The following is a 26,038-nucleotide window of genomic DNA, read 5'->3' as shown; positions in this document are numbered from 1 at the left end:
GACATGGAGTCTCAGTGACAGTGCCTTCCCCGAGTTGTGGGAGGTGGGTCAGGGCCCGTGCTGGTTAGCTTGGCAGCTGTGTAGATGTCTGCCTCTGGATTGTGAGGGGCTGGTTATTCTCTGGCCCATGTGGATGAGCTCCGCAGCTGTGTACACCTTCCTCCCAGGTTGTGGTGTGCAGGTCATGGCCCATGTGGATGAACTCTGCAGCTGTGTAGACGAAGGGTTGGGGGAGCACGTGCAAAGCTAAGCTCTCTTGAACCATCTTCATACCTGCAGCCCAGCTGTCTAGAAACCCTGTCCTTCCTCATCCTCACTGTGTGTGCTTCAGCTGTTTCCGTCTCAGGAGCGGCTCCCTCGTGGATACTCCTCCCCTCCAGGCAGGGATGGGCAGCTCCCTCGTGGATACTCCTCCCCTCCAGTCAGGGGTGGGCAGCTCCCTCGTGGATACCCCTCCCCTCCAGGTGGGGGTGGGCAGCAGAAGCAACTGAGAAGTGGCTGGGTATGTGCTCAGCCTCCTTGTCCCTTCTCCCCACACCCCAGGAGGCAGCTGGGGAGGAGCGGCACCTAGGAGTTGACGTAAAGAAGCTCTTCAGAGTAGTTCTGGGAGGAAGAGGGAGCAAGAAAAGAAAAGGAAGTGAGCATGGGACAAAAAGAGCCCGAGGAAAAGTGGCACACTCTTAGGAAGCTGCCCTGTCCATGGACCTGACTGCAGGGTGGAGGCCACAGGGTGGCCCACAGAGGCCAGGGTTCTGGGGCCGTCTCCTCACCCTACTGCACCTGATGGTGGCCCACAGAGGCCAGGGTTCTGGGGCCGTCTCCTCACCCTGCTGCACCTGATGGTGGTCCACGTGGCTCCCACTGAGATACCCATGCCATCCTCACACTCTGGGGTGCTGGGGATACCTCTGCCCCAAAGGAAAGGGAAAGGCCAAACTGAGGCTCTGTTTAGAATACTCAGAATCCCGTGGTTCTGCCTGGAGGATTCTTGCAGGTAGGACAGTACCTCTCACATATTAAGCCAAGGTATATGGCAGCTGTTACCCCTGGGGCCTGTGTCACCCCACCTTCCTCCCCACTTGCTCACAGCCACCCACTTGTAGCTCCTCCCCAGCTCACGTTTTTTTTTATTTGTAATTTATGAATAAAAGCTTTCTATATTGGTAGGTTCCAGTGAGATGTTTTGATACATGTATGTGTTGTAGAGTGAACAGGTCAGGCTAATGGGCTCTGCTCATCACTGCACATTTTATCATTTCTTTGTGCTGAGAATACTTTGGCTCCTCTCTTTCAGCTCACATTTATGAGTTTCCCAAGAATCTGTTTCCTTACTTTGGCCTCTTCCCCCCAGCATCAGCCTGGCTGAGGAACAGGTGTGCCGGCGGCAGTGGTGGGGTGTTCGCCACAGCCACGTTTTGGAGCCACAGTGTGCCGGGAACCGTGCTCCTGCTATGTGTCCTTTGCCAGGTGTCACAGCAACTCTGAGGCCAGCGCCGTCACGCTGGCATTGCTCCCCGCGGGGCACACTCAGTGCAGGCAGGAACTGGCTGGTGCCAGTGGCCTCTACAGATTGTCTCACGCTGTGTGGCCTTGGGTACACACGGGTTCCCTGGGGAGCTTCCCTACCACCTGGGTCTCACCCTCAGAGACTGAGGTTTAATTGGTCTTGGCATCACCTAGACCTGCTAAATCAGGACTCTTATCCTCACAAGCTCCTAGGTGCTCGGCTCACTTTAAAGTCCGGGAAGTACTGGGAGCTGGCACCCAGCAGAGCAGTGTTCAGAGAGAGGCCAGGGTGCTTGAGGGGGTCATGTCTCAAAAAAAAAAAAAAAAAATCACCTGACTTGTGCCATTCCTTCAGCAGGGGGGATCAAAATAATGGGTCTGCCTGTTCTCAGACCATCATGTGTTGAACAGTGTTCACACTGTTGGGTGCGCCAGCACCTGCAGGGCGGCAGTTTTAGCTTCCCCATCTCTCTCTAGGAAGTAACCAGCAGTGAAATAAGGAGATGTGAGTGCCTGGCCTTCTCTGGAGCTGGGTCCCTGGAGACTTGGCTCATCATTTTTATTCTTGGTCTCCCTTCCCATCTGTCTGCCCACATAGTTTGCAAGAGTCCCTGTGATGTAGGATGCAGGGGCTGACACACTCTGCCTGCCCAGGCAGCTGGGTGAAGGTGTAGCTTTAGAAGGAGGCACTCAGGAGTCTGGTGCCCAGCCCACTGCCTTAGTTGGGTTGCTGTTCTTAAAATTTTGGATTTTGCTGATTCTCTGGGCTAATGGAAAGGAGTCTTGCCTTAGATAAGACATTGAGGCATCTTCCCTAGGCTTTAAATTTTGTTTTAGGGCCAGGCAAACGTCACTGGGCAGTTAACCATATGTCCACTAAAAGAAATTTGTCACTTTATGTTCCAATTCTCTTGGAGGGTGAGGCTCAGAATTCCTCTTTAAGAGGGTTTTGGGCAGCACTCGGGCTGTGGGGGAGGGCTGGGAGACCTGCCATGAAGCTGCGTTTGTTTGGAGCGTGTGAAAGTACCATGAAGGGGGTGGGAGTTTGGAAGGCCCCTGTCCCCATGCCACGTTGGCAATCCTGTGTGATGGAGTTCACTCTGACCTCGTGCCTCCTGGGTGAGTGTGGGTATACTCACATAGATGCGTATTTAACTTCTTAATTATGATCTTAGGTGAATGCTTGCATACAGGAATTGATACATTATTTTTAGTTTTCTCAGCATATGCAATTTAGAAATGATTTTAGTCATTTAGATAGTATTTTATATCAAAAATTAATTTTTTCCTTTTACAAGTAGCATCTGCTCATTGTAAGCAAACTCGGAAAGCGCAAGAGTCAAAAGAATAAAAATAATTTCCTACGCGCATCTTTGCCATGTGACTCTTTCTTCGGGCAACATTTTAGTTTACATCCTTCCAGTTTTGTCTTTTGCAAATTTCTTCCTACAGAACTGTGTTCATAATAGTATTTAATATGGTAACTTGATCATTCCCTTTTAACATTACATTACGAGCATTTTTCTTATAAATACGATTTTAAATTGCTGCATAATATTTTCATGTACATGTACTTGAATTTTAAAATTGTGTTCCTGTTGTTGGATAGTCCACTTTTTGACAGTTTTCACCCTTATGAATAACGCTTTGATGAACACCTTTGTGCATAAAAGCTCTTCTGTATATTTGATTATTTCCTTAGGATAAACTCCCTGAGGCAAAAGTATTGGGTCCAAAGATGTGAATTCTGTTACAGCTTATAATTAAATTTCCAGAAGGATTGATTGATCCTAACTTTTGAGGCTGTGCTGAAACTGGTTTCCTTCTGTTGCCAGTCGCCTGTTCACAGTGACTGCGCTCAGAATTGGGTGTGTCCTCCATGGTTCAGCTGTGCGTGGAGTGGCCCCCACCTGCCTCACAGGGCATTTGTGAAGCTCTTTGCAGCATGCGGCTCTAAAGGCCGCCTGAGTGCCATGTGTTATGTGGAGCACCTTCATGTTACACTTGAGCATGTAAAAACACAGATGTCCTAAACTTACTGTTTTTGTGCTTCCAGGCCCTCTTTCTGCCTGGCTGTCATTCATTGAGGCAATGATATAGGTGAATGGACTTGGGAAAGATAAGACTCTGGCTGTCCTAAAAACAAACCCCCAGTTCCTCTGAGCAGAGGGAAGCAGGGACCCTTCCAGGCTGGGTCCGCCGGCCTCTGTCCCAGGTGCCGTCATAGTGGTGGAGATTTCACCTGAGGTTTCTTGTGGTTTTGACTGACTTGGAATGCATCCTTTCTGGGTGTCACCGTACACATCCTAAAGAGGTTGCTGGCTTGAGATTCTGCCTCTTCCCGGCCCATGGTACCACCCTTGGATACTGCAGAGGTTTTGCACAATTAATTTTCTTAGGCTTTTTAAATTATTTTAATGTTAGAGAAAAACATTTAACCTCAAATAACTAGGTAAGTGAACCAAATTCCTATAGAATTTATAGCGAGTCTTTCTGGTGAAAGGAGAATCAGATCTAATTGTTAAATAAATTAAGGTTATTTCACTCATAAAGGAGGAGGACGGTAGTTAGTAGTCTTTGTCTGAAAGTGCTATTTTGTGGATGTTGGTGACCAGGTTTTCTTAGCCACTAATGAGACTGAAAAAGAATCACTTAAATGGAATACTTGGAGCTGTTTCCCCTGTGGGCTCCGAGTGAAGGATGTAGGCTTGCTGGGGGTGTGACTGGGCTGCTGTGTTCAGGAGCAGCTCCCGACGTGCCCTTCCCACGCCACAGACCTTCCGCGCGTTCCTCATCCCTCTCCTCTGCAAGGTTGCACCTGTGGCTGACCCACGGATGCCCTCAGCCCCCGCCTTCCAGAGCTGCCCAGAGAATGCTTGCTTTAGGACATATTGAGAGCTGTTCCTCCATAAAAGGAGTGGGGGTGAATTAATGGCCAAAGCTTGGAAGAAGAAACTTAAATCAGTTTCTTTACTACAGAACTTTTCAGTCTTTAATATGGGGCTGTGCAGTATGAAGGTCCCAGGTGGGCAGGCAGCGGGCAGTGTTTTCCAAATGACAAGACCTGGAAGGCATTTGAGAGAGAACAGCAGGCAGGGACAGCTTCTCATAGCACGCACTCTGGAGAAGCCACAAATGTTTTGGGGGTCGCCTCCTGCCATCTGCAGCTCCCGTGTGCCTGTCCCACCTGCGCCAATGCAGTGGTCCCCGGCGGGCTGCTTCTGTTGAGCAAATATTGACGGAGCTCTTGCCAGGTGTATGTCAAGTGCTGCAGAGAAACAGTGTCAAGAGACCGTCTCCCTGCCTCCGTTCTCTCCTCTCTCTAGTTCTGCCGATGCTCTTTAGAGTGAGGTTTTAGTGATAAGTTTCCCTTGCCCTAAAACTTTCCAGGGCTGCTTCTTGCTTCATAACAGGAGTCCAGGCACCTCTTCCTGGAGTTCGAGGCCCCCAGAGTTGCCTTCCTTCATTCTTGTGTTGTGAGCAAAGTTCCTGACACAGTGACTGTGAGCCCACCCGTCAATCATTTGTGCAGTTTTTAATGGGATGCTGTTGCTGATGCTTTCTCATCTCCTGCAGAGTCTCTCTTTCCACCACCTTCCTCTCCATCTTCAGGATCTGTCTTAGGTCCATGTAATCTTTTGTGATGTGTACAGGAGAAGCCTAGACAGTCTGCCTACTTGCAATTTAGTAGGTGTAGAAATGATTGATAGTGGCTTTTTGTAAAAATATCAAATGCTTTTTCTGCAGGGAAGTTAAGTTTGCTGAGAGAGCCATTTGCACATTCTGTGGTATGTGTACTTGGTTTTTCCTTCATGCTGTTAGCCTCGAATCTAGTCCTCAGTTATAAACCTAACCTTAATTAATAACGTTTCTGTGTGTAAATAACATATAATTTATGTTGTTATTCCCATAAGCACCAAACTCTTCTCCATTTTCTTCCCGGTAAACCATTCTATACTGTTTCAAGATAATCAAATGTGATTATCTTTTTTTTAGAGGCATCGTGGTAGTCTCATGTCTGAGATGTGTACTTACCCTTTTAAATAAGGATGAGAAATAATTTCAGTATTGCCTGAAATTATATTTATTTTAAGGTTACTTGAGTGTGTACAACATAAAGATAGTTAAAATATCTTTTTATAGCTGTTAAATAGCTAAAATATCCAAAGCAATTAAATATAAAAATTATGAAGTCAGAAACATTCCAATTAATATTTAATGTGACAGATGAGTTTGTTTGCTGAAAGCTTTCATTTTCCAGCTCTTTTTATTTATGCTCAGAGCATCCTGCAGGGAGACTTCGTGATGGTGACTGCTTATTGCTGGGTGTTAGGGCTGATAGCACAGCCAAGACCAGTTTGAATGCTGGCTCTGCTGTCAGTAAGTATGAGCATTGTTTGAGATGAATCCCCTGCCACTGAGTATCCAGGATCAAAGCAACTTGCATGTCTCATTAGGTTCTTTGGAAAATGGGGGCTTTTGTTCATTGTACATCTGAAACTTGGATGTTGTAGTTATCCCTGAAATGGAGCCACTTAGCTCTGGAGATATCAAACGTGCAGAAAGCAGGTGACTGCTTCCATACGTGGCCTCTTGTAGTTTCTTGGGTCCTAGCCTCTTCCTCTGTCTCTGGAGTCCTTAATACTGGATTCTCCTGTGCTCTCTGTTGGCAGATGAGCTCAGAGGCTGGGGAAGGCATTGCTTCCAGGAGGAGCAGCCTGCCCCGGTCACGCCCCAGTTCCTGCTCTGTGACACTGATGGATCAGCTGACCTCTCTGAAGTGCACTCTTTACCACACTGAGGTAGAGATAATGGCCAGTGAGTAGGTTCTGTATAAAGATTAAGTGAAATAACATTTGTAAAGTACCAAAACACAGTCTGGCTTATAGTGGTGCTCGATAAATGTTCTTCCCTGTCTTCTTTCATAGTCTTCTTGAAGTTGACTATACAGAAAGGCCTCATAAAAATCAGGGGTTCATTTAATAAATATTTAATAGTTGTCATGCCATACTTCTGTCCCAGGAGTGTACAGTCTGAGTGTCATCACGATCTGCACAGTTAGCTGCCATAGCTCTGATGACATCACATGCAGGTGTGGAGGTGGGGGCTGGCGTGGGGGTGGGGGCTGGCAGGGTGGGAGCTGTTGTGGGGGTGGGAGCTGTTGGGGTTGGAGCTGTTGTGGGGGCGGGAGTTGTTGTGGGGGCGGGAGCTGGCGTGGGAGCGGGAGCTGGCGTGGGGGCGGGAGTTGGCGTGGGGGCGGGAGTTGGCGTGGGGGCGGGAGTTGGCGTTGGGTGGGGAGCTGGCGTGGGGGCAGGAGCTGGCGTGGGGGCGGGAGTTGGCGTTGGGTGGGGAGCTGGCGTGGGGGCGGGAGCTGGCGTGGGGTGGGGAGCTGGCGTGGGGGCGGGGGCTGGCGTGGGGGTAGGGGCATGGGCTGCAGAGGTTGAGGATTTTAGCTTAGCTCCCGGGGCCCTCTGCTCGTGGGAATCAATCTCCAGCACAAGACATCCCCTCTGGTTCCTTATATCCGGTTTGATAGGGCTTTTAGCTGAACTTCAGCCCTGCCACCTGCCTGTGCTGGGCTGATAATCGCCTCTCCTCCAGAGTCTCATGGAGTCGTCACAGGCCAAGGGTCTTCAAACTTGGCTAGAAGTCAAGTCCCGGGTCTCTGTGTTTTTTCAGGATACTATGTTTAAATGGGGGAACCCAGAAATGGGATGCAAAAATAAACAAGTGTAACGTCTGGGTAGTGGTTTATGGTTCCGTTAAAATTTTTTAACCAATAATAGTCCGTATGGGAGTATGGACTCTTTTTCCTCCCAATTTATGTTGGCATTTGTAGAATACTCCAGGGTGGTGTGAGAAAGACATCTCCTGGTTCAAGATTTCCTAGGGGCAATAAAAGAATACAAAATAATAACGTGGTGCCCTAGCTGGGCGTCTAATTCTGTGCTCTGTTAGCACAATCAGCCTTGCTGTCCTTTGTGGATGCTCAAGTCCCTGATATAAAATGATGGTGCATACACTTAGAACACACAGACATCCACTCATAGACTTTACATCATCTCTAGATTACTTACGATACCACATACAATGTAAATGTTGTGTAAATAGTTGTTATACTATATTTTAAAAATTTGTATTGTTTTTTATTTTTTAGACAGGGTCTTGCTGTGTCACCCAGGCTGGAATGCAGTGGCGCCATCGTAGCTCACTGCAGTCTCAACCTCCTGGGCTCAAGTGATCCTCCCGTCTTGGCCTCCTGAGTAGCTTGGACTACAGGCACATGCCACCACATCTGGCTAATTGTTTATTTTTTGTAGAGATGGAGTTTTGCCATGTTGCCTAGGTTGGTGTCAAACTCCTGGGCTCAAGCGATCCTCCTGCCTTGGCCTCCCAAAGTGCTAGGATTACAGGTGTGAGCCACTGCGCCTGGCCTATTTTTTATTGTTTTATTGTTATTTGTATTTTTGCCTCAATATTTTCAGTCTGCAGTTAGTTGAATCTGCAAATGTAGAAACTGTGGATACAGAGGGCTGACGGTACAGCTATAGAGATTGTACAGAAGAAAATACATTAATAATTGTTTCTGGATGCCATATTGTATTTCAAAGAATTCCTTTAAAGAAGCTATATTCCAGTTGCCAAGTAGACAACAGGCCTCCAGACTCCCTAAGGAGATGGGGGTGTGCCCATTTCACACGAGGGTTCTGTCCTAGGCTTACTGGGTCCACCAACCCTGAGGGAGAGACCAGCCACAGCTGCTGTTGGGTTTGCCTGACTTTTATTTTTTTGTTTTTGTTTTTTTTTAGACGGAGTCTCCCTCTGTCGCTCTGTCGCCCAGGCTGGAGAGCAGTGGTGAGATCTCAGCTCACTGCAAGCTCCGCCTGCCTGGTTCATGCCATTCTCTTGCCTCAGCCTCCCAAGTAGCTGGGACTACAGGCACCCGCCACCACACCTGCCTAATTTTTTGTATTTTTAGTAGAGACAGAGTTTCACCCTGTTAGCCAGGATGGTCTCTATCTCCTGACCTCGTGATCCACCCACCTCGGCCTCCCAAACTGACTTTTGTTTTTAATTTTTAAAAACTTTAATGCCCTTTTGCAGCAATAGGGTCTTACTATGTTTTCCAGACTGATCTTGTATTCCTGACCTCAAGTTATCCTCCTGCCGTGGCCTCCCAAAGCACTGGGATTGCAGGCATGAGCCACTGTTCCCTGCTGGGTTTGTCTGACTTCTTAGGAAAATCATCCTGAGATCAGTGTTTCTGAATCCTACCACCTGTCTCTTGTTATCTTGTCTGTAGAGCCCTAGAGTAGCAGGACCCATGTCCTTGGCACTCACTGAAAAAGCCATGGGACCCAGCAGGCCCTGCCCCAGGACGACAAAGCACGGTGCTACCACGGCGCAGCACTCCTCGTACTGGGAGTTGGGGAGAAAACCAGGCTGGTCTATCATCTACACTCATTTTTTTCTTTTGTGATAAAATTGCAGAAAATTCAGGGTGTTTTCCCTGCCCTTTTGGAAGGATGCTATCTTGATCTCAGCGCACGCTGTTTCACAGAGCTGACATAAGGAGTGAAGATTAATTGTCTGCCACGGCAGGTGCTTTCGCATATGTGGCCGTGTGTGCTCCCTGAGACAGCCCCAGGAGGTGTGGGCGTGATCCGAGTTTGTGGCTCGGAATCTGCACAGGCCCAAGAGACCCTCCTCGAGGATGCACTGGCCAGTGGGGGCCACCATGTCAGTGTTGAAAGTGGGGCTGTCTCAGATCCTCCCACTGTGGCGTTTCCTTCAGAACCGAGTTGGGGCAGGAGGGGACGGAGGGAGAGAGACAGGAGGCTGAAGCGCCGAACCAAACGCAAATACTAAGCATTTGATGGGGTTGTCTGTGTTCTAAGTTGGAAAATACAAACTTTTCCATGTCTACCTTAGATAACCTCACTGGTGTTTGTCATTCTGCTTTTGGAATGCTTAGGCGTGAAAGCAGCACAGCGTCACGGTGGTGATGCTTGCGTAGCAGTGTGCGTGCAAACCTGAAAATGGGAAAAAATGGGGCATTTTATGTTACTTACATTTTACCACAATGAACATAAACAGTTTTGAAAAAAAGAAAATTGCTTAAATACCATTGAGCTTATCGAAGAGCTCAGATTTGAGTGTGGGTCTTGATGGGAAGTAGGAGAGCAGAAAGATGGGTGGGAAAGTGGGAATGACTGTGGGTGGGTAACGAGGATCTCAGTTTTGGCTTAAGGACAGGTTTCGAAGGAGATGGGCGGCCCCTTCCCCTAACAACTTGATGTGTAGTGATCAATGCTCTGTTGATGTGGGTTTGGTGCTCACAGGGAGGATAGGCAGTGTGCTGGTGGGCTGCTGGTGTCCTCACAGCCTCTGACCACCAGCCTGGACATGGGGATCCCTCTCTGCAGAACCAGGCCCTGCCCGTGACCAGCCCACCCTCCCCGGGGGCACTATAGCAACCGTCTGTTGTTGCCTGGGACTCACTTCCCTACGGGGCATTGGTCCCAGTATTGCGTCCACTCTCATGGAGTATGCTCGTGCTCAGAGATGCAGCCACCTAGCTCTTCATCGTTGTAATGATGTTTGGGGCTGGGAGCAGTGGCTCACACCTATAACCCCAGCACTTTGGGCAGCCGAGGTAGGAGGATTGCTTGAGCCCAGGAGTTCCAGTGCAGTCTGGGCAACATAGCAAGATGCCACCAGATGTGGTGGTGTGTGCCTATCGTCCTGGCTACTCAGGAGGCTGAGGCACAAGGATCGCTTGAGCCTTGGAGTTTGAGGCTGCAGTGAGCTGTGATCACACCATTGCACTCCAGCCTGGGTGACAGAGTGAGACCTTGTCTCAAAAAACAAAAAAAGAGAAAAAAAGAAAAAAAAAGATGCTGTATGTATTTTGCCCTAGAGAGAGTGGACAGTGATGTGTTTATACACATGTGCATGTTCCTGGCCTCAAATCCTGGCTGTACCACACCACCCTGTGTGGCATATGGTGAGCAACCTAACCTCTGTGTGCCTCAACTTCCTTATCTATAATGTGAAAATGACAATAACAGTAGGTACTTTAGAGGTTTGTTGGGGAAAATACATCCGTTTATGCAGATAAAGCACTTGCAACGAAGCCAGACACATGTGTAAACATGCAATAAATAGTTATTGTTATTTCAGGCACACTGCTGCTACTCAAACATGACTTTATGGCAACTGGCAGTTGTTAGCCATTGACTCACTTTATTGACCAAACTTGGCCCCCAAATATTTGCTAATTCTGAGACCCCAGCTCGCTATCTGCAGAGCCACATGGGCGTCCCATTTGCCAGTGGCATCTGAGGACATCCTTAGAAGAACAGCTCCTAAGGGTTTCCAGGGATGGCAGCATTATTGGAATTCCTGCTGTAAACTCACGTGAACATATGCTCTTCTATTAATAGTTCATTTTTAAACAACAACAAAACAAGCCTCGGATTCTTGAAGATGCCTTGGTAAGTTGATCTTATGTCCCTGCATGATGAATTGTTCTGAATGTATTCCGTGAAGATCGATTTCCCCACAGGAAGACCCTTTATTACCTATTTGTCATTTAGAGGCAGTTATTTTGCTGCATTTTATAACAAAGTGGAAATAGAATTTAAACAAACATGTCGCTGAGCAGTTTAGACTCCATATGTTTATCGTTACTCTTCCCTGTTGTTTGTCTGATGCAAACATTTCTGGGCCTGGAGAGCCAGTCGGCGTTAGCGGTTATTGACTTTCATTGAATTTTACGCTGGGCACTGGGCTAGGTGCTTGGAAATGACAAAACTGGAAAATATTTCGTGGAATAAAATGCTACATAATTTGCTTGGATGGCAGGCTTCTTTGGGGCAGCTCATCCATGTCACATACACTTGCACAGTTTGGTTATTCTTTAGCGTGGGGTAAAAGAGAGGGAATCATGCAAGGTGGGACGATTTCATTTCTGCATATAAAAAAGTGCCACGGGGTCTTTGATCCACCTCCTTGTGTCCTTTTAAGATCCTGGAGGCCTAAAGGGATTTCTGTTTCTGGCAGGAATTTGGGCTTGGGTCAGAGTCCAGGGGTGAGGGCAGGCCCACCTGTCATGGCACTGGGACTGGGCTGCTGGGTGTGGGGCCCAGACCTGCGGGCTCCAGACGGAGCCTTCTGTTTGTGCAGTCCGTGCACATCTGAGCAGCCCTGACTCTTAGAAACGTGGTGATGGGGAGGAGATGGTGAAAAGAGTATTTATGATTGGAGCTCAGGGCTGGAGAGGAACCGGGGCAGTGATGAGCCGAGCTATGTTCACACTCGTATCTGTCATATCACAAGTGAGCCCATGAGAGGGAGCAAAGCCTTCTCTCACACATTCTCTCGAAATGCTTTGACCAGAAGAAGCCTTGCTGTTGGTGTAGGGATGACGGAGGAAAGGACGTGGTTCACTTACGGGCCATGAGGTGAGCTGCGGAGGCCCACTCCTAGATTTATTGACTTCACATGTGTTCCTGGAGCACTTGCTGTATACCAGACACTGTAGTAGGCACTGGGGACACAGGGCTGAGTAAGGTGGAGGCAGACCCCATGTTCATGGAATTCACACATGTCTGGGGAGACAGAATAGAGTAATCAAATGTACCCTGCCATTTCAGACAGCATTCAGGTCACGTAGAAAATCAAGTATGGGAAGGAGATAGGCAAGAGATGGGGGAATGGCCGTTGCTGATAGGAGGGCAAGGTGAGGCCTCGCTAAGGACAAGGGAGGGCAAGGGCACATAGAGAGCAGGGAGTGTGGGCTCAGGAAAGAGCAGCCAGGGCAGAGGACTCGGGCTGGAACAGAGTTGGTGTTTGGGGAACAGTGTGTCAGTTGTCCAGAGGCCACACGCCCAGGAGCAGACAGGCAGGTGGGCAGTCACTGTAATTTCATTCATTTCCAAAGGAAGGGAGAAGCTGGGTAAGACTGTCAGTTTTGGCTAGGAATGTTTGCTATATATTTAATACATTTATATTGTCTTTTTCTAAATCATTGCTTTGAAAAAAAAAAAAAAACTGTCCCTTTCTCCAACACTGAGTTTCACCACAGTAGAAGGGCTTTATATTTAGGGTTACTGCACTTTATGTATTTCCTGGCTCCTTGTAAGTGCATTGTTCAGATGTGTTGGTGTGAGTGTGAGAGGAGCAGACTGGGGGCTGGGCGGACTCTCCTGTGTGTCCCCGAGGCCCTGGGAAGGAAGTCACCCACCCGGTAGTGGAGAGGATGCCCCGTGCTCAGGTCTGGACAGCCTGGGCCTGTCTTCAGGAGAGTCTGGTGCAGGAAGCAAATGACGATGTTTTGCTTGGTCTTTGTCCCCCAGATGCAGGCTGCAGCCATTTGGGGTCAGACACATGGAGAATGGGGTCTGCTCCCAGCCTGGGTTCACTTCTAAGCTGGACCCGCCTTGGGGACTCCGAGGCTTTTTCCTTCTGTGTGGTTTCAGCCCCCATCTGGCAGGTGACCAGCGCCACCAGGCCCTGCTGGAAGTTATCCTCATGCTTCCCTGAGGTTTGTGGACTGACTTCCCTGCTGGAAGTTACCCTCACGCTTCCCTGAGGTTTGTGGCCTGACTTCACAGTTTCCGACGGTGGTTCCTCCTTATCCGGGACGATGGCAGGATGAAACAGCGCAGAGAATCAGTGGTGGCGCTTTGCCAAATCGCTCTTTCATCTGCCATACTTTGTCTCTTCTCACCTAAAATGAGAACATCTGATGCACTTTTCATGATATTTCAGCATTAAATACCGTCTTTTAAAAAGATAGGAACCAACAACGTGCTTTTCCCTTCTTTTCCAACAGATCCTTCAGGCTGTGGGCCCCGTTCCTTTTTGTTTGTGCCCCTGGGCGAGTCCTGGTTTCTGTGCAGGTGTCAGCACAGCCCCTTGCCCTTTCTTCACAACCGCAGCTGCTATTTGGTTATAGGACCCTGCTACCCTGACCCGAACTCACACTTCTCTTATAAACATCCCGTTTTCAGAAACTCACTTCTAGCGTTAATGGTTCCCCAGTAGCTCAATCTTGAATTACAGGATTGTTGTCTCCAATAACTTGAACAATTTTTATAATCTAGATTACCAAAACATGTTTTGGCACCTGCAGGGCTCTTCTTTTAATTAAAAAGAGACTTACGAAAAATTAAAGATCTCTTTGTTTTTAAGTGAAAAACATTACAACTTTTGGGATGCTGAATCTGGGTATGTTTTGTGACCAAGAATCCTAAGAGTTCTCATTTCTAAAGTCTTTCTAACACGTTGCATTTGTTTCCGTAGCTCCTAGGTCAGTGCTGCTTCTATAGAGAGCAATTAGTAAACATATATTGAATGAATGAAATGGTATTTGTGATGATTTGGGGACTCTTCCATCATTCAAATTCCAAATTGCGAAAACCAAAGAAAGTTGAATGGATAAATGTCAACCAGGAAGGAAATCTAACAGTTTTGTCTCGAGATTTTATCAGGAACATGGGTAAAGGTGATGAAAAACATGCTTATCACATTTGCGAATGACAGGAGATTGGAAGGGGTTGCTCTCCCACTGGCCTTCACAATCAAAACTTAGAAACAACAATATTAAAACATTAAGCCAGTCTCCAAATGATATATGGTTAAATGATAATAGCACATTCTTATGCTGAAATAGTATGTAGCTATTAAAATGAATTGAAAAACAGTATTTGCTGTCCTGGAGAAAGGCTTACGATACATTTTTAAGTGGAAAAAAGTACATCCTAAAACAACATGAAGAGGATGATTCTGTTTTTTAAAATGAAGAATAAAGACATAATAGACGGATGCATGCCAGAATGCTAACAGGGACCACCCCTGAGTAGGAGCATGAGGCAATTTTTACTTTCTTACCCTTGTTCATTTATAAAGTTTCTTTTTTAAAGTAAGAATGGAAGTGTTTTATCAAAAATGAGTTAATAATAACTGTTCTTTTGTGGTGAATAAAATAAAACGTGGAGACTGGAGTCTCTCTTCTATGGTGAAAAATATATCGGCCTGGTGCAGTGTCATAGACTGACACTAGGACCCATGATCACTTCATGGCGTTATTATCAGGAAAGAGTCCATCTGAGAACAGATAGCAAAACTCTGTTTGCTTTCAGAATAAATGGCAGTGAGTATATGTTGGCAGTTCCTGCATTGTGAAACCCACAACGCTGTGTGACCTTGGGTGAGTTACTTCACCTCTCTTGGCCTCAGTTTCTCTGTGAAATCAGGAATTAACATGGTCTCTGAGACCCCCTTCTGATGGTGAATGTGTGGTTTGGTGATTTTGTGGCCCTGCATCATGACCTTATTTAGTTGTCTTTCAACAGGGGATGTTTTACTGCCTTGTAAAATCCTCGTGGGACTGCGTGTCTTTATAGGAGCCAGGGTGTAAATGAACAGAATTCAGATTGGTTCTAATATATTTTACCTCTAAAAGAAAGGGCATGGGGAGGCCATGACCTTAAAGCAGGTTTTTTTCTGTTGTCTGTGAAGCCTGTGATGATTGAGAGTGGCTGGGACTGGCGGGAGGATGTTTGGGTGGAAGAGGGAGGCCATCTGGATGCGCCCTGTCCCGGGGAGGCACCCAGCCTGTAAGGAGGTGATGTCTATCTACACTGAGCGCAAGGACCCTGAACCGGGGGAGGCTGAGGCAGGGCCTCTGATTCCCACCCTGTCCCCCAATGGCTAGGCTAGTGTGGCCCGGGAAATGACTTTCATCTCTCCCTCCAGGCATATTTAATAAGAGGCCAGTATTTTCAGATTCTGCTGCTTCTGGACGAATGTCTCAGAGAGCTGGGAGGCGCCCTGGAGGATGGAACCCTTCCTTGAGCGTTGTTGAGGTGTGTCGGGGGTGCCGTGGCACAGGCCCCCTCCCCTGGGGGGCATCACTGTTCCCTTGCTCTGCATCCCCACTGTTTCCCCTGCCCCTAAACAGGCGTGGAGATGTGCACGGGACACTCGGAGGCTGGATGCTCAACAGAGTGGAGTGCCGCGACGGTGTGGCCACAGCCTGGCTGTGCCTTCACGACGCAGCTGCAATCAGAGGAGCTGTGGGACACTGTCCCACGTGGACACAGCCCACTCACTGGGTGCTGCTCCTGTGCTGGGCGCTGCACTTTTATTGTTGTTAAAAATTTATATTAAGATGCCGCCGGGCATGGTGGCTCATGCTTGTAATCCCAGCACCTTGGGAGGCCGAGACGGGCGGATCACGAGGTCAGGAGATCGAGACCATCCTGGCTTACATGGTGAAACCCCGTCTCTACTAAAAATACAAAAAAATTAGCCGGGCGTGGTGGCGGGCGCCTGTAGTCCCAGCTACTCGGGAGGCTGAGGCAGGAGAATGGCGTGAACCCAGGAGGCGGAGCTTGCAGTGAGCCGAGATCGTGCCACTGCTCTCCAGCCTGGGCGACTGAGCGAAACTCCGTCTCAAAAAAAAAAAAAAAAAAAAAAAAAAATATATATATATATATATATATATATATAAAGATGCTTAAAAAGTAACTGTACAAATTCAGGCCCTGTTTTAATATGCGTTTCAGCTGTTGGTGGTGTTTCAGAAATGCATGCAAAAGAATTGAAATCGCAAATCTCTGTAGGTCGTATGAAGAAGGAAAGAAAAAAGCAGTGTGAGTGAAACCCAGTGAAGAGGTCGTAAAAGTAGGTGTGACCTCTGTGAACCCTGAAGCAGTGGGAACCCCTGGGAAGGTCACGGATCCCCTAAGGGAAGCTGCACGTTTGCTATTTTGATAAACAGAAGGTAGTAATGATGAACAAATACAAAATTATTATTATAATATTATGTATAATATTAATATTATTAGTTAGCATTTAATTATGTACCATGGGTCAGGTGCTGTGCTGAGTACTTCATATATAGCATCCCTTTAGTCTCCACAGTGACTTCAAGAAGTAGGTATTGAACCTGTTTTATACCCAAAAGACTGAGGCTTAGAGAGACAATACATCTTGTTGGTGGCAGAGTTGGACTTTCTACCCAGGTTATCTGACACTGAACCCAGGCCCTTAACCTAGTATGTGTGATCTTAAAATGGAGAATGTAAACTACAAGTTCGTTGCCACCATTTTTTTATTTTGTTTTGTTTTGAGGCGGGGTCTCACTCTGTCATCCATTTTGGAGAGCAGTGATGCAATCATAGCTCACTGCGGCCTTGACCTTCTGAGCTCAGGCCATCCTCCTGTCCTCCTGCTTCAGCCTCCCGAGTTGCTGGGACCACAGGCACAAGCCACCATGCCTGGCTAATTAAATTTTTTTGTTTGTTTGTTTTTTTTGGAGAGACAGTCTCGCTGTATTGCCCAAGTTGTTCTTGAACTCCTAGCCTTAAGCAGTCCACCCGCCTCAGCCTCCTAAAGTGCTGAGATTACTGCAGGCATGAGCCACCGTGCCTAGCCCCTATGCGAGCGTTTTCACCATTGGAATTGGAAGCGCTTCACTGTGGACTGTTGAGCTCTGGCGTGCAGGGCCCTGTCCTGCTCTGAGCTGAGGGTGTCTGAGTGCCACAGAGGTGTGGGTGAGCACCCAGGCTCCTGGGCCCGCTCCTGTCGCAGCTCACTTTCTGTCCTCTAGAGCAGGCAGCTTATCTTGCTGTGAGAGACAATTCCTTCCTAAGTCCGTTTCTTTAAACTCAGTAAAGGTTCCACGGTGATTCTTCCTGTGCAACTTTGAAAACACCGATATCACATTTCTTGATGGCCGAGAATGTTGCCTCTACTTTTGCAGCATATTTTACTCTGTCATCTAACAGTGCTGGGCACCCATGCTGGCAGCCCCTGTGCTAGGGGACACACGCCCACGCTCTTGTGTTATGCCTGGGCCCCCTGGGGAGCACTGTCCTGGATTCCTGCCTACTGGTCCTCTCGGCTGATGACGGACGGTGAAATTGCAGCCCCCAAGTGACCTTGGTGCCTTCTAGCTGAGAGAGTCACGGATCTCAGTTGGGAACACATGGTGCCAAGGTGCCATGGGCTGGTTTCTGCAAGTTGTTTGCAAGTCCTAGAAATGACAGTGACCTGTAAGCAAGAAGCTTGGGACCTCTATATGTCAGGAAGTGACATGTGCAGTGCTCCCTGGGCATTTTCTTTGTTCCAGAGAAGCTGGAATACCTGGCATCATGCAGAACCCCAACATGAGGATATAGTCAGGAGGACCTCATTCTCTGCCCCGTCGATGCCGTGGTGCGCGTGATTATTATTTTGTTTACTGGGGAAGAGGCTTCCCCTTTGTGCTGGGCCTGCCTGCTCTGGAATTCTCAGAGGAGCCTCATCATTCTGACTATCTCTGAGTGGGAGCTACAGTGGGAGTGGGCAGGCTCCCGGGACCTGGACAGGGTGGGAGCTGTTTCCCACGGTGCAGGCTGGGGCCGACTCCTACTAGGTCTGGTTGCACTTGCTCTCACTTGCCATGGGTTTTTAGCACAGTGGTCCCCTCATGCACCTGCTGAGGGACCTCTGCACACTCACGGGAGGAAGCCTGTCCTCCAGGGCTGCCTGTCCCTGAGTAGAAATGCAACTGTCAGGGTGCTTAGGATGGTGTGGTGTGGCGGGTGAAGGTGGACTTGAGTCCATAACCTTTGTAGAGCAGACACTGACTCAGCGATAAAATGAGGTGACTGTTTATTAATGGCAATTTAAGTCCAGGACTGTCAGCCTCTGCCCTTTCATATGTGCGATAAACTTAGCACGGCGTGGCGGGCTGCGGGACGGAATAGTAAACAAAGTACGTGGCGGTATGCATTTTAAGCTTTTCTTTTGATGGGTTCTCTGTGTACCGTGTGTAGGATGCCCCGGGATATCAGCTTTCCCTACCCTTGCTGTAAACTTGCGCATGAGTGTGCGACACTGCTGGATGTCACCTGCGTGACTCTGGTGCACCCCTCATAGAGGCTGCTCTGAATGTGGCTCCAGAGCTTCTCTCATCTCATTTATTATTAGAGACATAAAAGTAATTTAGCTGATAGGAAAATGTAATTTTTTCTTCATCATAGCATTAGATTAACTGACGGTGATGTGATTATCCCGAGTAAATCTACCCAGTGTTATAGAATGCCCACAGTGCTGAGGCACTATGTTAGCACCGCAGTTGGAGGCAAAGATGAACAAGACAATGCATTGTGCCTCAAGTCACTTACATATGTTAACTGACTTTTGTAATTTGTACCAAGGTCTATGACCATACCACCCTGAGTACACCTGATCTCTTCTAATTTGTAGCAAGGTTACCTGAGGGTACTAACACCGGTAGGAGCTGTATGAGTGCATCTTGTCCAGGGTTTCACCCCCTTGGGAGCAGATGGCCATTCGGAGCTCAGAGAATCTTTGCCTGGCCAAATGGTGGGCGTGGACCTGGCCAGCTTCTGAGAAAGGGAGCCAGGAGCTGATAGGGCAGTGGAACCACCTGTCTGCCTTGGAGATATTTTCTTCACAGCCCTCACCATTGCTTTTAATGACATATTTGTGTGTTTCTTATACTAGGGTCTGTCCCACCACGTTCCTGAGGGTAGGACCTAGGTCCCTTTGTATTAATTGTTCTAAGAACTCCATGTTTAAGAAACCATAATTAGTCAGTTTGACAAACAGCACCCCCCTGCCCATTTCCACATCTTCAAAACTGGAATTTGGTTTATAATTGATCAGGTCTTACAACTACAATTGTTTGTATTTTCTTTTTCTTTCTTACTGGCACACAAAATACAGTGTGTTACAATTACTATCACCTTATATTCAATTATATATGAAATATAAAGTCCAGGCACAATGGCTCATGCCTGTAATCTCAGTACTTTGGGAGGCCGAGATGAGAGGATCACTTTAGGCCAGGAGTTCGAGACCAGCTTGGGCAACATGGCGAAACCCCGTCTCTACAAAAAATACACAATTTAGCCAGGTGTGGTGGTGCAGGCGTGTAGTCCCATCTACTTGGGAAGCTGAGGTGGGAGGATTACTTGTGACTTCAAGTTTGAGACTGCAGTGACCCATGATCATGCCACTGCACTCCAGTCTGGCTGACAGACTGAGACCCTGTCTCAAAAAAAAAAAGTGAGAGAGAGTAGTAGGGTGTGAGCCGTAGAAAACCAGTCAATAGAAGGCACACAGCTTTTTTTTTTAATTTTTTTAATTTTTATTTTTTTGGCGATGAAGTTTTGTTCTGTCACCAGAATAAAACTCTACTAAAATAACTGTTCTGTTATTTTAGTAGAGATGGGGTTTCACCATCTTGGCCAGGCTGATCTTGAACTCCTGACCTCGTGATCCACCCACCTCAGCCTCCCAAAGTGCTGGGATTACAGGCAGATACACAGCTTATTAATCGAGCTTCCTTTTGGCTTGGAAGTTAGGATGCCTTTTCTTCTTCTCTCCCGTAGCTCCTTTTGTTTCTTTCTCTTTCTCGTCTGTTTCTTCCTTCTTTTTTTGCTTTTAGAAAGTTTGTTGGGTTTTGTAAATCCCATACAGTGAATATGGGTTACTTTTTAAGCAATGGAAATAAGTTTACTGAAGTGATGATGATTACATCATTTGGCTTTGTGTGCAGAGGGTGAAGGTCTCTAAGAACATCTTACTGAGACTTCAGAGGAGCTGTGTGATCCTGCCTTTGTGTCACAGCCCACCCCTGCCCCCCAAATAGGCCTGCCCATGAGGAGCTGGGTTCTGCCTGTTTTCCACATTACCTCCGTGACATGGTATAATCACACTGTTTATTGTTTTTTGTTTGTTTGTTTGTTTTTTCACTAGGGAAGTAACTGGCTAGTTTCATAATACAGATGAGACCAGGCCTCATGGCAGTGAGTGAGTGATTGAGGAGGGCCTGGAAGGGGTGGGTAGGCTGCTGCCTCCCCTCCCAGGGAAGGGGGAGATGTGTGGGGGCCCCCTTGGGGATCCTGTGTAAAATGCTTAATTGCCCTCTAGGGATCTGTCCTTAACTATAGATGATTCCTCACCATATTGTTTGTGGTTACCCTGCCTATAGATTACTAAATAACCTTGTGTCTTATTTATTGCCATTAGACACAGGAAGACTTTAAGCTACTGATAGGTCAGACTATTAACCTATTGTATCTTATGTGCAATTTACATTCTTAAACGTTTCTATCTTCAACCTGTATCTTATTTAGTTTCTAGAACATATGCCAATTTTGTATTATATCTGACAGCATGAACATTCTCTAAACTAATTCTTAATGGACTGTTTCATTCTTAGATTAGGGACAGCTTGGGCCATTCGCAAGCTGGAGGAGAAGAATTTCAGATGAATTCCAGTTAGTACATGTAGAAGAATTGAGGAAAATAGAAAATCACCATCAGAACATCATAATAATGATGCTGTAGGTGAGAGCTGATACTGGGTGCTGAAATTAGTCAATGAGAAAGGAGAAACAAGATATTTGAATAGTCTCAAAGTGTCTTTCCAAGTATAAATGTTTATTAATTATGAAAAGAAAATAGTAGGTTTAGAGTGAAGGAAACTGGCAAACACTGAGTGCTCAAGGTCAACATCAGCAACAATAAACATACCCACACGTGGTACCCTAGGGCACGACGCACTGAGTGGGCACACTGCCTCTGTGGTGTTCTTCCCAGTAATGCAGAATCTTATTCTAATCGTGATAAGACACCGCACAGACCCAAATCGAAGGACGTTCTGCAAAACATTGGACCAGCAGTTTTCAAAAGTGTCAAGGCTCTGAAAGGCAAGGAGGGACTTCCGACCTGACATGGCATGGGGGGCGCTAAGGAGACGGGACAAACACACCACAGGCTCCTAGATGGGAACCTGATGGGGGGCGCTAAGGAGACGGGCCAAACACACCACAGGCTCCTAGATGGGATCCTGGGATAGAAGAGGGACATTATTCAGAAAAACTGGTGAAATTCAAATAGTATGCCAATTTAATTTATTAGTTTTGATGATTGCACTGCAGCTGTCAGATGTAAACACTGGAGAAGGTGGGTTAAGGAGAGTAGACAGGAACTCTAGTGATTTTACAACTCTTCCTCACATTTAAAATTATCTCAAAGTAAGAAGTTTACAGAAACCTTTATGGGTATGTATACCCTTTTAATTGACATTCAGTTTTGCTATTGTTTACACAGTGAGGCTTAATCTGCATTAATGGATGGAAACATAGCATATAAGGAGTCCAGGATGACAGATAATGGCCTACACTGGACTTTGAAATATGTTGTGTATACATTTCTCCTCCTTCCTCAGATTTGCCTTGTGATTAGGCTAACAATCTAAGAGATAAGGCCAATCAGGTTAGATGCTGGCAGGAAATTCATAAAACTGATTATTTCTTGGGGAACTGAAAGCTCTGTTTGTAAAAGGCTAGCTTGATGTTAGTGGATGGCTTTTTGTTAGTGGGAAGTGGAGATTCAGGGCAAAATGCAGGAATGGGTTTTTAGAGTACAGTGGCTGCCCCTCCAGTTGAAGGTCCATGGGGTGCATTCTCATGGCCACCAGAGAAGATGGCAGTTAGTTATTATAAGTATCAGTACGGGCCAGGTGCGGTGGCTTACGCCTATAATCCCAGCACTTTGGGAGACTGAGGCGGGTGGATTGCTTGCATCCAGGAGTTTAAGACCAGCCTGGGCAACATAGCAAAATCCCGTCTCTACTAAAAATACAAACATTTAGCTGGTTGTGGCATGCACCTGTATTCCCAGCTACTTGGGAAGCTGAGGTAGGAGGATCACTTGAGTCTGGGAGGTGAAGTTTGAAGTGAGCTGAGATTGTGCCACTGCACTTCAACCTGGGTGACAGAACCAGACCCTGTCTCAAAAAAAAAAAAAAAAAGAAAGAAAAAAAAAAGTGCCTCTATAGAGTCCTAAGAGCAAAATCATCTTTTGTTAGTGTGCTTATCTCATAGTTTTGCCATAAGTGCTTAACAAATGCTTGAACAAAGCATTTGCTATTAGACTAATATGTTACTACTTCCAAGTATTTTACTTGGATACTGATATGGTTTGGCTGTGTCCTTACCCAAATCTCATCTTGAATTGTAGTTTCCATAATTCCCACCTGTCGTGAGAGGGACCCAGTTGGAGGTAATTGAATCACAGGGATGAGTCTTTCCTATGCTGTTCTCATGACAGTGAATAAGTCTCACGTGATCTGATGGTTTTATAAAGGGCAGTTCCCCTGCACACGCTCTCTTGCCTGCTACCAGGTAAGACGTGACTTTGCTCCTCATTTGCCTTCAGCCATGATTGTGAGGCCTCCCCAGCCATGTGGAACTGTGAGTCCATTAAACCTCTTTCCTTTATAAATTATCCAGTCCCTGTTATGTCTTTATTAGCAGTGTGAGAACAGAATAATACAGATACTTTTGTTGAAATTGCCATCATGAGACCCAACCCAGTAGTCTGCACCCAAGTTCTTTTTTGTTTCTTTGAGACAGAGTCTTACTCTGTTTTCCAGGCTGGAGTGCAGTGGGGCAATCATGGCTCACTGTAGCCTTGACCTCCTGGGCTCAAGCAGTCCTCCCACCCCAGCCTCTTGAGTAGCTGATTACAGGTGCACATCACCAATGCCCAGCTAATTAAAAAAATTGTTTGGTAGAGATAGGGTCTCACTATGTTGCCCAGGCTGGTCTCAAACTCCTGGACTCAAGTGATCCTCCGACCTCAGCCTCCCAAGTGTTGAGATTACAGGCATGAGCCATCACACCTGGCCTGCACTGAGTTCTTAAGTTAGTATTTGCTCAGGGCAATTCCCTAACTCTTTGACAGTAGTCAGATCAGTGGCATGACTTTGCCTCAGTTACTGCATTGTCTGCTACTTCCTCATATGTAATCTCTGGCCCCATCACACTGCCTGCTATTCCTAGAGCATGACATGTCCTTTACACCCAGCCTCTGTTCTTTCCAGCTCTTAAAGTATCCTTATCTTTCTTTTCTCTCTGAAAAATTTCTGCTCATTTTCAGCACTCAGGTCAGCTCATATCTCCCCTATAAAGAAGTATTATCATAAGGTTCCATATTTCTCTATTATAACATTTACTGTGGTGTTTCTATTTGAATGAATGAGATTCATTCACTCCTCTCTCATCCATTCATATGATATTGATCGAGTGCCTATTATGGACTAGGTACATGAGGAACTAGAGAGACGGCAGTGAAGGTTCAGACAGGGTCCCCGACTTTATGGGCCTCCACTCCAGCAGGGCAGGTGGACTTAACTAGCTATATAATTACGGTGGTGAGAAAAGGATTTGTTTACCTGTTAGCATTTCTAGATTATGAGCTCTTGGAGGGCATGGATTTTTGTCTTCCTTGTTTTTGAAGCCCCAGTGTCTTAGAATAGCACCCGGCAGCCAGTAGGCACTCCATAAGTGAACGAATGAACTGAGCACTTAACGTACCAATTTGTACATGATCTTATGGACGATCACTTTGCTCCCAGCAGCTTCTCAGATTTTTATTGATCTGTGAACCGAGCTGAGAAGTTCATAGTTGAAGACTGTCCTGAGCTTCCTGGATGCGCTGCTTCCTTCTCCTGGTACGTAGTAAGGGCAGCGTGTGTGACCCGACAGGATCACAGCAGGGCTGTGCATCAGTCAGGATTCTTCTTGCAGGCCACAGCCACCACCAGCAGGAAGGGCTCCTCTTGAGCCTTGCTGTCTTCTCATGTTTCCGGTGCCACGTCAAGCCCAGGACGGTGCTTTGAGTGGAGCTTGGGTCGCATGACTGTGCTTGGCTGTAAGGAAGGTTGGAATCCAGTGCTGTGCTTGTATTTGCGTTTTCTGTTGCAAAGGCACTCCCTTTCCCACGGACCTATCAAGTGGGGAGGGAAGGAGGTTTCAGTGCTTGGCAAGAAATATCATTGTACATGTTCACTACTCACTGACATGTAATTGGTCAACTGTTCGTAAATTCCAGCTATTTTGTGTTTAAGCTGATAGAGAATTCTGACAAAGTAAATGTGAGCTTCTGCGGAAGTTTCTATCACAGTATTTTTAAACATGCATCAATATCTTTGTAAATTGAATTGCTCCGTTTAACCTCATCTCATAGTGTGATCAATCGAGGCCTCAGGTCTCTGACCAGGCACTTGCAGTAATTTTTCAAGAACACTATATTTGACAGAAACAGCCTGGTAGAATGTGATTTGGGAAAAGGGATAATGTCTTCAAATGAGTATGGAAATTATGTCTTTAAACGTCTGGGAATTCTATTCAATCATTCAGTCAACTGTCAACATTTACTGGATGTCCAGTGTTTGCAGTGACCTAATGATTGCTGTGTAGTGATTTGCATTCTTTAGTAAGTTTTTCTAAGAAGTTTTATATCTTCTTTCTAGGAGAGAGTATGGTTGGGCTGGGCAGGGTGGCGCACGCCTGTAATCTCAGCGACTATGGGAAGCTGAGGCAGAGGAGTGCTTGAGCCCAGGAGTAGGAGTGCAGCCCATGCAACATAGAGAAACTCCAGAAATTTAAAAAAAAAAAAATTTTTTTTAAATCACTGGGAAAATAAATAATTATAAGAGAGTACCTGCGTTTCTACCCATACCCAAGGTTTTCTTGTTTGTGATCATTAAATAAGTGGATGGTGTTGCTCTGGTGGTGTGCTGGACATATTTTCTCAAACCAGAGGTGCACTATAGTCCACCATGCTTTGTTCCAAAATTTGTACTGGAGGTCTACCTCATGCCTCGTTTTGTGCCAGGCACAAATGAAATCCAGAGATGAACATCTTGGGGCGCCTGCCTTAGTAGGCAAGACTCTTGGTTGAAGGGACAGCAGGTGGGCCTCGGGGCCAGGCATCCTTGGGAGATGCCTCCATCCCCATCATTGCTTGGCTTTGTTGCTTTGGGCAAGTCACATGACCTCTTGGAGCCCGTTTCATCCTTGTAGGATGGGGTTACTGATACCCACCTCATTGCACTAAGTGGGCCAGTGAATGTACAGTTCAGTACCTTCCTCATGCAGTCGGCATCTCTATTGTCACTGTCACTTAGAGGCCAGAGGACAGGCAGGACCCAGACACTGGAGTGCATTTGATGCCAGGCTGTGGAATTTGAATTTTACAAAGAGGAATCATGTTTCCATTTACTAATTACACGATTAACTGGAGAATATGCTAAAGTCCCCCATTGTCACAAATTACAGTTTCTTTCTTACTTCTGCATTTCTGTGTTTGCTGCAGCCCAGCAGGAGGTCCATTAAACCAAAAGGACTCATTATCTCCTCAGGACAGGGATGGTGAGGGAGGAGGCTGGCTTGCAGACACCTGCCCTCGCTGTCCTCAGCAGGAAAGGGTGGGGAGCTCGAGAAGGAGAAGCCCACACGCCCTTCTGTCCTTGGACTGTGTAGACCTTCTTAGGGTGGCTTCATTATTTGCCAGGCAGTAAACTCCCTGATTATCAGACACATCTGTATGCCAAGCGAAGTATTAAAACAGACTCTTTGCAAAGCCTATGGAAGTGTTTTTTGGGCAACCACTCTTGGTACTGTTTTCGTGCACGACCTTGGATAATTGACAT

At 46.8% G+C, this 26,038-nt stretch overlaps 1 protein-coding gene across 8 annotated transcripts in view; it reads left to right on the top strand.

The window, feature by feature from the left end:
* Nucleotides 1–26,038, top strand: part of LDLRAD4 (low density lipoprotein receptor class A domain containing 4) — a 438,865-nt gene that overhangs the window by 174,197 nt on the left and 238,630 nt on the right. The gene's annotated exons all lie outside the window — the stretch shown is intronic.

This window comes from Pan paniscus, chromosome 17 (genome assembly GCF_029289425.2).
Source record: "Pan paniscus chromosome 17, NHGRI_mPanPan1-v2.0_pri, whole genome shotgun sequence".
NCBI lineage: Eukaryota > Metazoa > Chordata > Mammalia > Primates > Hominidae > Pan > Pan paniscus.
This window is presented reverse-complemented; position numbering and strand designations above follow the sequence as displayed.